At 34.6% G+C, this 12,014-nt stretch overlaps 1 long non-coding RNA gene across 1 annotated transcript; it reads left to right on the top strand.

The window, feature by feature from the left end:
• Positions 1-8,340: 8,340 nt before the first annotated feature.
• LOC116423176 lies at positions 8,341-11,761 on the top strand. Its single transcript, XR_004233666.1, has 2 exons — positions 8,341-8,450; positions 11,254-11,761. It is a non-coding gene; the product is annotated as an uncharacterized LOC116423176 (long non-coding RNA).
• The last annotated feature ends 253 nt before the right edge of the window (positions 11,762-12,014 follow it).

Genomic DNA, 12,014 nt, shown 5'->3' with positions numbered 1-12,014 from the left:
ATTTTACATACATCAATGTCCAGGCTGATGGAAAAAACTCATTCAGATGGTAGAACCAGGTCTCTCGTAGAAACAGTTGGAGAAATTAAAAAAAAAAAACATTTATTTATTTATAATGATAATAACTAAAAAACCTTTGTAGGTTCAATTATTCAGCTATAGTATTTATCATGGAATTTGAAATATTTTATCCATTGGTCATGTGGAAAGCAAACATTTCTTTTTCCTGCTTTACTTATAGCAAAGAGAAACCAAGGTGGCAAAAATAGTAAGCTATAACATCATGAACATTAATCTGTTAAAGTCTTTCTCTAAACAAGTAATTAGCTCTATTTCATTTCAATACTTAAGACCTATTTAACATTTATTTTAAGAGTGAAGTGTATATATATATATATATATATATATATATATATATATAGCAGGCAACTTAAAACATGAAAGACTTACTTTAAAAATCATGAAGTGGTGGAGAGACTTATGCATGTTCCTCATTCATTTCCCTTTTGCTCCCCCTCTTTCCTAATTCCTCCCTAAGAAGAACTACACAGTTGGCTGACTTTTAAAACTGCAAAAAATCAGGTTTAAGAGGAGATAAAGGTAAGGTATGATAAAGGAACCATTAGATCCTATTTCAGTTTTTCCTATCAGTTTATAGATCCATACTTCCCCCTGGAAAAATACAGAACCCCTGCTTGCCATACCATGACGCACATTAAGTCCAACCAGGGTGCCTTAGATTCCACTCCCATTCTCTTATGAAAATAAATAAGGAAAAGCAAAGGTTAAGCAGTAGCAACAACTATTTTCCTGAAGTAATTCAAAACCCATCCAAGTCCAGTAACAGATGAAGTTGATACTGAAAAGTGGGTGGGTCTTTTCTTGGGATTTGTTTTTAGATGAAATGGCCATGAGGCCCTCACCATTTGCTGAAGAGGTTACTTAGCAGTCTGGGACAGGAGGGAGAAAAAGCCACACTCAAACAGTGTTTACTAAGACTGATAATTCTGAAGAGCACCACAAATCACTCCTTAAAAACCTTGGATTATTTTACCTTCCTAAGGAAGGTTAAGAAAGTTAATCTTTGAGGCAGCAGGTGAAAACAAGCTCAATTATGCTATGGCCTTTCCTTTTATTAACCATGGACTTTGAACGATTAAAACCTCCTAGGGAACCACATTTTCTCAATGGGTCAAGTCACATAAGGGAACAAAGCAAACTTTATCAGTGCTGTGCAATTCTACATTCCAGAAATTCTTAGCACTTGGCATCCATCTACCACTCCAGCCTGGAGAGGAATGAGTACATCTCTGAAGCTGAACTGCCCCTGAAAACTTTATGAAGTTCTCACCAAGGTGCCCACTTCACTGAAGTGAGCCACAAACAAAGTAGGTGCTTTTTAATTAAAAGAGATAAATAAAATACCTCCCCCAAGCTGTCCATCCTGGACAGATGGAGTGCGGCTTGGAGAAAAAAAATAAAAACAACAAAAACTCAGTGGTAACTACTTTCATAAAGAAAATGTTTTTACTCCAATGCATTTTCTTCTAAGTGGAGGGCCTCCTACTTGCCTTGGAATCTTACTACTTTTAAATTAAAAAAAAAAAAAACACAGGAAAAAAAACTTCTAAATTAAAACAGAAAAAAGAGCAACTTGAGGAAAGCATGCAAGCCCCTTCATGTTGCCTTTCACTAACAAACAATTTGGTGATAGGAGAGAAGGATTTCAGCATCATTATACCTTGGCCCAATTTGGAACAGATTAGCCTTTCATCTGTAACTTTATTAATATAGCACTGACAATTCTCTAAAAGAAAAATGAAAGACCACGAGATTTTAGTTGTTTGAATTCATTAGCTGAAGGACATTGTATCCACAACAATACAGTATTTCACTGTCTTTATGTACAGCTCCCTTTCAGCTTTTGCAAGATACAAGAGAGATCAGATCTGGGCCAAAGTCAAAGCAAGGTCATTCCAATAAGTTGCTGCATAATTTTGCTCACTCAATAAAAGCCTGTTTACTTTAAAAAAAAAATCTCACTATTAACTGTTTCAACTATTTGCTCTGTTTTCTAGTTACTTAGTTTGTTTATATAACATTTGGGAGAGTTGGGCCTTTAAAAATAATCCAGTTAAGAACTAAGTAAAATGTGTTTAAGAATCAAAAAATTATGTAACCAATTGAGAAATATGATTGGTTAATTTACCTAGGTACGAGGGTTAAATCTCAATAAAATCTAATTGTATCCTGTAAATCAAGCCCAGGTTTTTCTTAAATACTTTGACAAATACTCATGAGATGAAACAAGATACTCTTAGAAAACTGTATAGAAAACTATATCCTCTTCCAGTGTTTTGTATGTTCATGAAATATTTTCTACCAAGTGTAATAACTTGGAAATCTTGCATGGGGGCAAGTCCTAAGGATGTTCTCTTACTTTGAAAGAAACCAATTTTTACTCTCCAAAAATGATGGCAAATACAGGAGTAATTCTAAGTGATGTAATAATGTTTGTCAATTGCCTCTCTTCTGCTTTTTGGAAGGTTCTTTTATTCCTATAATGCCGTACCTAATAGAGAACCAGAATCACAAATTTTATATCTTTGATCCATACTGGCTGTGTGACCCTGAGCAAGTGACTTGGCCTTTTCATGTTCTAGGCAACTATGTAAGGCTATAAATTTCAGAGGAGGAGCTTACATGCATTGGTAATGGGATTTCCCATATTTGAGAATCCTTTCTACTAATGAAATCACAGGTCCAGTCCTAATCCCTATGGGAACAAGACTAATAACAATTTAAGATGTTTCTTTCTTTGGATATTTCCAATTTAATATACATCAAAATGTCTAGCTAGAAAAGAAAGAAAGAAAGAGGAGTAAAAGCTTATTCTGCCTATGGATAATGCCAGGCTTGAGAGGGAAGTCAATATCCTGTCCCCTACTTTCAGCCTCCCTAGTATCTGAGCTTTCCCCCAAGCTCTAGATATTTAAAAGTCCAGGGTGATGGCGTTATCAAAAGTCCTGTGATTTCAGAAGCCAAAATGGAGGTGTTTCAAGATTGTGTAAAGATGTCACCATTAGAGCCCTATTCCCACAGCTCTCCAAACTTAGTCTCTCTCAACCTTCTGAAAATAGAATATGTCTGGTGCAGCTGCATTGATGTAGTCAGGCCACTGTTTCCATACTCCAGGAGTCATATAATCCTTCAGAGACTAAGGCCAGATGGTTTTTCCTTTACTTCTCTAAAGACACAAAATGAGTGCAAGTAGACAAGGACCCTGCCTGGATTCCAGGAACTCGATCCTGGAATCATCATCACCATCAGACTATATTGGGTAAGTCAATTCCCCAAACATTTATTGAGCAAGTACCTAGAGGCAGAGAACTAGGCTAAAAGCTGTTGGGGCCTCTATGCTAAAAACAAAAAGCATTTAGTGAAAAAGAAAGCTTAGCCTTAATCCTTCTTTGCTTGGTTTCTGTAATTAACAGAAATTCAGGGCTAACATTTCTTCCTGCCCCACTCCCAGAAAGGGAGGTTAGACTTGATGATGGAAATAGCAAGAAAGCAGCAAAGGTTTATTGAGCCTGATTTCCAATAGACTGCACACAAAAACTATGGGAGGTAGAGACCATCTTTATGACCAATCATGAGGGTTTTATATTCCCTTAAAGAAAAAAACCTTTCCACCATAGAGAATTTGATACTATGTGCACTAGTCCATGGGGAAGCATTTCAGGTCAAACAGGCACAATTATGAAAAGTTGGAAGTTTAAAAAAAAGAATTAGGTGTGGAATTAAGTTACTTTTTCTGGAAATGAAGTTTACACCCTTGTGCTGATATCCTTAGCTGTGGTATGACTTCAGGGAAAGAAATAAAGTTTCAAGAATTTTTTTTAAATGAAAATGTCAGACATATTTCACCTTTTTAATATTTACCATGGAATATAAATACATTGTCACCTTGCTAAAAATGAAGGCCTTAAGGTCTTGGACAACAGATAACAGGCTGGTTGAAATAATTTTATAGTAAGGCTTATTAAAGAAGCTCTGGACAAGACTAACAACAATAACAAAAAAGTCTCAAAACAAAACAAAACAAAAAACCTCACAACAATCTCAAATCAGGGACACAACAGGACATGTACTACATGAAGATCCACACATCACATTTTACAGACTGAATCCACTTTTTCATCACTATAAGTTGCTATTTTTTTTTTTATAGTTCTGGCCTAATAAGGACCAAGACTTTTCTTGACATCTTCCAAAACCCATTTAATGGATTCTACCAATATCTAAACAGCTCAAGCATGAATAGTGGGGATGTAGTACATGAGTAGTCAGGGTTTTGCTGTATAGTCTACTCCTTTTTACTATGTTCACCAGAAACCAGAGGTATGCAGTTGTGAGAAGATTCCACTGTAGTACAAAGGACATTGTAATGTAAATTAAGAAAAACATTACAAACTGATTAAGAAAATTACCTATAAAAAGTTTTACATAATGCAAACAGCAAAGAGGATAGATTTTAGGCACTAAATATTTTCCATGTAACTGAATATCAATCAGAGATCAAAATATACAAAACTTTTTACTAAGTTCAGACCCTACTTATTAGTTGAGCCTACTCATTTCTAAATTATATTATGTGATATTTTTCTTACATTTAAACAGAAAAGAATTCAAGAGGAAAAAGTTTTTTTCCAGTATAGATGAAGGGATGATTCAATAGATACTATAGTTTATACTACAGACTACTATAGACTATATACTACATACCAAGGCTTCTTAAACTTTTTCCACTTGCAACCCTTTTTTGCTCAAGAAAATTTTAATATGATCCCAGATATATAAACCAAATATTTATTGATAATAAATCATAATTTCATGACTACCACATTCAATTAAGTGACCCCACATGGAAAGGCCACAATTTAAGAAACTTTGCTCTATACTATAGCATAGAACTATAAAGGACCTATAAAGGACTATAAAGGCCTATCTAGTCCAATCCCTTCTGAGGTTTGATTAGTGAAGTGATTTGCTCAGAATCACCTAAAATATTAAGTGTCTGAGGTAGAATTCAAACCCAAGTTCTGTGATTACAAGTTCAGCAAACTTTCCTCCGAACCAGAGGAAAGTTTTGCTTAACAGTCATACCTTTTTTAAGAAATGGAAAAAAACAGCAAATCTGGGAAGTACAGTGGGCCAGAGAAAGGAAAAGGAAGTTTTCTGAAGAAAAACAATCAATACACCATGAATTTCTGAACAAGTTACTTTTTTTTTAATAAGTAAAAAGGAAAATATTTTCTCAGTATTAACAATATTTTTCCAAACCAAGGTGGACATAAGTTCTTTCTTCCTTTTTTTAAAAATAGCAGTGATGTACAAATTTATTATTATTACAAATAGTATACTGTGAAACTGGCTTCATATCCACACTCGGAGAATAATAGAATAAGGCAGTACAAAATGGACGGGATGTGCTTCCTAGACAGAAGGGGACCGATAGAGCAAGTCTAGGAAACTCAGTTAGACTAGGATTAGTTTAGGAACATGGGCTAATTGTTGGTCAGCACACTAGGAGGATCTCTTCACAGAGTGGCAAGGAGCCCAGGCAAAAAGACCAACCACAAGAGGTTGGAGTAGAAGGTAAATGAAACTAGCAAAAACAAAGATGGAACTTGATAGTGAGAGTTAAGTGTCTTGAGGTAGAATCTTCTTTTCAAGTCAGGGTCTATTCAAGAGTCCCAACTGGTCTCTGAGTACAGGTGATTCTGAGTTTATTGTGAGAGGCAAGTAGGTACATTTGACTAGACTAGGACAAAAGAGGGCACAAAGCCAGGTAGCTCCTGGAAATAAAAATCATTTAAATATAAACCTTTTCCTCCAGATATCTGGTAACTCCAGACAATTTGAGGGCATCTTGTAGCTCAAAAAGAATGGCTCATCCATTGATGCAATCAAGTTTAAGTTTGGCTTTGTCCTCGTTGTCAGAGACAGAATTTAGATTGAAAAAGGAACTTAGAAATGAACTAATACAACCTACTTATTATTCCCATGAAGTAACGGGGGTATGGAGACAATATGTGAAATGCCCAACTTCTCTTTGAGATATAGTCCAGTATGTTTTAACATCAGGCTGCCTCCTATGAAGGGCTAAATTTGCTATTAGTTACTAATGAAATTGTAGACTAGAGAAAAAAGAATGTCTCTAACTTCAACTGTATCCTCAAACCTGAAAAAAAATTCATCTATATTTTTCTTTTTGGAGTCCCAAACTAGCTATAAGATTTTCAACTTTCTGTAATTATTATATATTCTTGAGTATCTCCAAAGTCATATGACTTTATCAGTATATTCCCTCTACAAATACAGATTTAAACTTTGCATTCCTTAGTTTTTCATGAATTTTTGTAGTTTAAAAAAATCAAAGCAGATAATCCACTGCTGCTGAGTTTCACTGAGTATATTTAGGCTGATCTTTAGAAGACAGATACAAAGTCTATCATTAGACCTATACTTGAAACCCCTCTAGGTTAGTGGAAAAACTACTAGAACTACTAGAGCTTGGTTCTCCCAACAGAACTTTCAATTAGAACTATCTCAGCAAGGCTATGACAGGCATAAATATAGGAAGTCGACTATAAATTTTCATTTTAAAATATTTTAGAAGTCATTTGTTTCAGCCTCCTTAAAATCCTCTCATTTGCATATATTCAATGCCTTTCTTTTAAGAAGTCAAGTGAACCTCTATAATTGTTCACCTAGGACTGATAAGATTAATTGACACAAATTTATAAAATGTTTACTAAGAGTCAAACATTGTAATGGTGCTGGTAAGAAAAAGGAAAAAAAACAAAAAGAGTCCTTATCCTCAAGGAACTTACATTTTAATGGTGGAGACAATATACACATAAAAAGGTATAGAAAAGTATATACCAAAGAGATATAAGGAACCTTATAAGGGAAGGCATTAAAATCTGGGAGAGCTAAGAAAGGCCCAGGTAGAAGGTGGCATTTGATATTAGGTTTAAAGAAATCCTTTGACAAATACTGTTTGGACTACTATTTATAGTCAGATATTAGAGATAAAAGTTAATTGAGTCAGGGCCAGTGTCAAAATTTACAAAGTGCCTCCCTGTCCTTTCATTCATGAAAACGTGAAATACTTTTACTGTTAATTTCAGTTATAGTATGCTACTTTTGGAGTTGATGGGGGTAGGTAGGTGATATGGGGAGTGCCCCCTGATCTTTTAACATCCATTACAGTCTGCTCCTGTCCACACTGGACTGCTGCAAGTAATAAGAATACTTCTAGAGATCCATTATGACCATAAGATTCTATTTTTTCTCTCTACACTAGATAAGAATGCTAATAAGAAGAGACTTTTATTTTCAAAAGAAACCCCTAGATATCTTACCAGATAAGTCAACTCAATTTAGTCTATATGTAAACTGATAAAAATCACCACTAGGAAGTAGAAATCTTCCTTCTAAGCTGAAAACATTTTGGGGAAAAGTAACATTATCTGTGACTCCTGAAGTAGTAACATTCCGTAATACTCCATTAACTTCAAACTCCTAGAGGGCAGGTACTGTTTTTGTCTTCTTTGTATTCTCAGTAAACAAACTGAGCCTGGAATATGATAGGAACTTAATAAATTCATATGATAGGAACTTAATAAATACAAATAAATACTTAATAAATAAAAAAAAACCTTAATAAATACTTGACAGTAAAGCAACTATCAAGGGCACCTAGGTAATGAAGTAGAGAGAACACTGGGCTTGTAAATCAGGAAGACTCATTATCATGAGGCCAAATCCAACTTCAAACACTTACTTGCTGTGTGATCCCAGGCACATCATTTAACCTTGTTTGCCTCAGTTTCCTCATCTGTAAAAATGAACTGAAAGGAAATGGCAAACAACAACTGTAGCTTTGCCAAGAAAATCCCAAATGGAATAATTTAGAATCAGACACAATTCAAACAACTGAACAACAGCAAAATGAAAGATCGTTATTCCTTAGTATATCACACAGAATGAGTTGCCATAGCCACCCAATAAACTCATAAAAATCATAGAAGCACAGGGTCACAGATCGTGACTTAGAAGGGTTTTTAGAGGCTATCCAATCCAACTTCTTCATTTTATAGAAAGGAAGAATCTGGAAATCAGGAGAACTGAATGGTTTACCCCAAGTCACACGGATAATAAGCATGTGAAATGGGATTTGAATCCAGATTCTCTGACTTTCAGTCAACTGTAATCCCATTATTTTTCTTTTACCCCTGATTAATTTTTATTCTTCATTTCATTCTCCAGGACTTTTGAAATTCATTGAAAAAAGTAAACAAAGAGAAAATCAGTTGATTTCACCCACTACACATTTATGGCATCCAAGCATCTAAGCATATGCTTGTTGAAATGTTGTTGAGGTGAGTAAGACCAGTCTGGGTGGAGATCATGTTTCAAGTTAGGGAATATTGGGAAATAAGGTTGGATAGGAAGGGTGATCTAACTAAACAAAACACTGTTATAGATCAAGACAAACTATATTTTTAAAAAAAGCATTTGATCCTATTAACTAGCCATTTGTTTTGGAGAAAGTTTTCATCTTCCCTAGGACTCAGACTCTTCATCTGCAAAATGAGAAAATTAGGATTTCACTCTAAAATCCTATGATTTTTATGATTCTTTTACTGTTTGAATATAGGATAGGAGGAATTGAAAAGGAAACAAAAAACAAATCATAGCCAAATCACAGGCACAGTAGATGGTAGCCTGCCCTCTTGCTAATTTGTTTTTATATATTTATAAACATACAGATATATGTATGTAGATATATGTACATATGTATGTATTTATGTCTGTGTATGTATAATCATGCATCACCCTGACTTCACTCATTTCCCACACCCACATGTTTTTAAAAATAGCAAGACTACAAAATAGTTTGTATATTTACAGACATGGTAGTTAGTAAGCAACTCATGAAGCATTCTGCATAAAAGACTTAATGCTTTCCAAAACTGTCTGTACTGAGAAAAAGAAAGGAAAAGATATAACATATACCTTTGATATTTTAAGGCTAGTTAGGAAACAAAAAATAGAGCAAAGATACAGGATGTTTAGGATCAGGAAAAAAGAATCATACATTTCCTGAGCAAAATTTTACATGACACTTCTTGTATACAAGTTATCACTGGCTACAGTCTATACCTGTCATGAGTCTTGGATCATCCCAAGTTTCAATTCACTGCAATGTGACATTTCATCCCGTATGGCCATATGGCACCACTGGCAGAATAATGATATTAAATTGTATCAGATGGTAGCTTAGGGAAGCTCTATACAGTTTCCATTCACAAAACATATCTATTATGCTCCTATAATTAATTTTACCTATTCCCTTCTATGTAAAGTTATTATTATTTTTGTCAAAATATTAAAACAGAAAAATAAATGATGCCCTGTTTCAGTAGCTCCAACATGATCAATCCTCTTTGCCTTAAGACCTTCAGTAAAGGGGAGCTCCCCACTTCCTAGGCAGCCCATTCTATTTTTTAGAGAACTCCTAGTTGTTAAAAAATTGCCCCTCCTCACTCTCCCCCCACCATATCAAAGGCTAACTTTCCATTCTATTTCTAAGTTTACCCTCTATGGGGACAAATAAAATGAGTCTATGCTTTTTTCTACAAAATAACCCTTATTTAATGACAGTGAAATCTATGTCCTTTTAGTCTTTTTCTTCTCAAGGATGAATCTTCAGTTTCTAAAATCAGTTTTCCGTTAATATATAGTTTCGTTTCCCCTCACTGGCTAGTCTTGTGGCTATCTTTTAGCTAATCATTGTCCCTTCTAAAATGTGGCACCCAGGACTAGTCAAAATGTTCTAGATATAATCTATGGTTTTGTGAGAGAAGAGAATACAAAATAAAATAGATAGAAAAGAAAGAGGATTATAAGAGAGGATAAAAAAGAACAGCTGTTTATAACCGATTTCTGCAGCTTCTGAGTGGACATTTGCATACTCCAAGAAAAAGTGGCTGTCTTTTGTTTGTTATCATCAGTTACTTGGAAACTAACTAAACACTCCAAATTTAACCCTATTTACAATCCATAGATTGACTTCCCTACTAAACTTGGGTGTTCAGGTGGAGAGCTTTTCACATAAGCTAATGAATAACCTGATTTTGCTGTAGAGACAATTCACTAAATAAATGATTTAAAGGCCCAGAAAAGAATTAAAGTATACATGAAGTACCACATTGACTATAATGTCATAAAGCATCTAGCAAATAGTAGACATTAAATAAATGCTTATTCAATGCATAAAAAAGAAGAAACTCAGGCATGTGATATTGACAATTAGTCCCCTCTCCATCATTCATGATAAGTTTATTACTAGTACTGAAATTAAATTCTAAATATTAACAGAAGGATTATATATAATAGGAATTCCAATAGGAATGATGTATTTCTATTGAAAAAGTTCCTAGTTTGACGGTGAGGGAAAGAAAAAGGGGGAGGGGGGGGAGGAAGTCAAGATTTTCCAAAGAATCTGCTTTAGAATTCAGTTCTCATTTAACTAAATATTACTTTGTTCATTAAAAATGCACACACATACACACACATAAACATATAATTTCTACACACTTTGCACATACATGTATACACACGTATATGTATGTACATGTGTGTGTATACAAACACACATATCTCTGGCATATTCAGATCAGTGATTAGTGGTTGTTATTGCTTTTAATCTACCTTCTAAAATTGACTTCTTGGGGTTTTTTGCTCATGTTGATTAGTAAATGCTAAGGTTGTGGCAGATTTTTAAAGAACTAAGATAAACATTCCAATCTAATACCTGCAGTTCTGCTAACAATATTGTTTGTATTATAAACTCCATCAATGATGACTACTGAGTTAAACTGCCAGCATAAACAAACATTACTTAGTTACTAGTGGCATCTCAAATCTGCACACATAAATCTCAAAAGGCCAGAAAGAATGAAAATTTCTACTTCTACAAGATGCCTCTTTTAAGAGATTAGAAAAGAGGGAGGGGTTAAGGGGAAGGAAGAGGTACTCCTGAATCCCATGACAGACCAATATAATACAATACTGGGGAATGAGTGAATTGTGTAAAGCTATTACAGAAGATTTCAATGACCCCATGTAAAGTATCCCACCTGAGAAGGACATTATTTTTTGCACTTTTACTCTTTTTAGAATTCCAGCTGCAAGGCAACAAATTTTAGCTTGAAAGGCAAAAGAGGCCACAGCCACAGGACCAGGAAGGAAAAGGAAAATACACCCCATGAAGACCAAAATGAATCCATGCCGGACATGTCAGAAGGCTGCAGTCATCGGAAATCTGGGGCTGTCCTTCCTAATGCTTAGTGATTGGCCATCTAGGGAGTTTGTTTTTGTTTTTGTTTTACTTTTTATTAAGCTACTGGTGCTTAGGATACCTCTAGTATATCCATAAGTAAGTATTATACTTTTCTTGAAACTAAGTATTAAAGTTAAAAACTATCATTGAGATTAAAGGAAAAAACTGCACAGACACTAGAACTTAGTTTGACAATCATTGTTAAGTCATTAAGACTAGATCAGTCTTTTAGAACTTCTCTGCTTTCAGGTCACATTAGGACCGTTGCTCTTGATTTTCAGTTTTGCTGTCAAGTCTTCTATTATACCTATAACTCCAATCATATCATTTTCAATCAAAGTTCCAGCGGGAGGGGATACCAAAAAAATGGTATTATAATCTGCCTGCTATGGAATTCAAAATGAAGCAAAATGACATAAACCTCTTCAGGAAAAGCAAAACCTGTAGCAGACAGACAGGTTGGATGGTTCTGTTGATTTTGGCAACACATGTATGTCTCTCACTATGCCAAAAAAAAGTTACAAAAATGTAGCATTTTCATGCTATGATGACTGAAGAAACCAGGATTATAAATTTCTTTCCTTGATATATATCAAGT

Source organism: Sarcophilus harrisii, chromosome 4 (assembly GCF_902635505.1).
Source record: "Sarcophilus harrisii chromosome 4, mSarHar1.11, whole genome shotgun sequence".
Taxonomy (NCBI): Eukaryota; Metazoa; Chordata; class Mammalia; order Dasyuromorphia; family Dasyuridae; genus Sarcophilus; species Sarcophilus harrisii.
The sequence above is the reverse complement of the archived record's forward strand: the minus strand, read 5'-3'. Positions and strand labels throughout refer to the sequence as shown.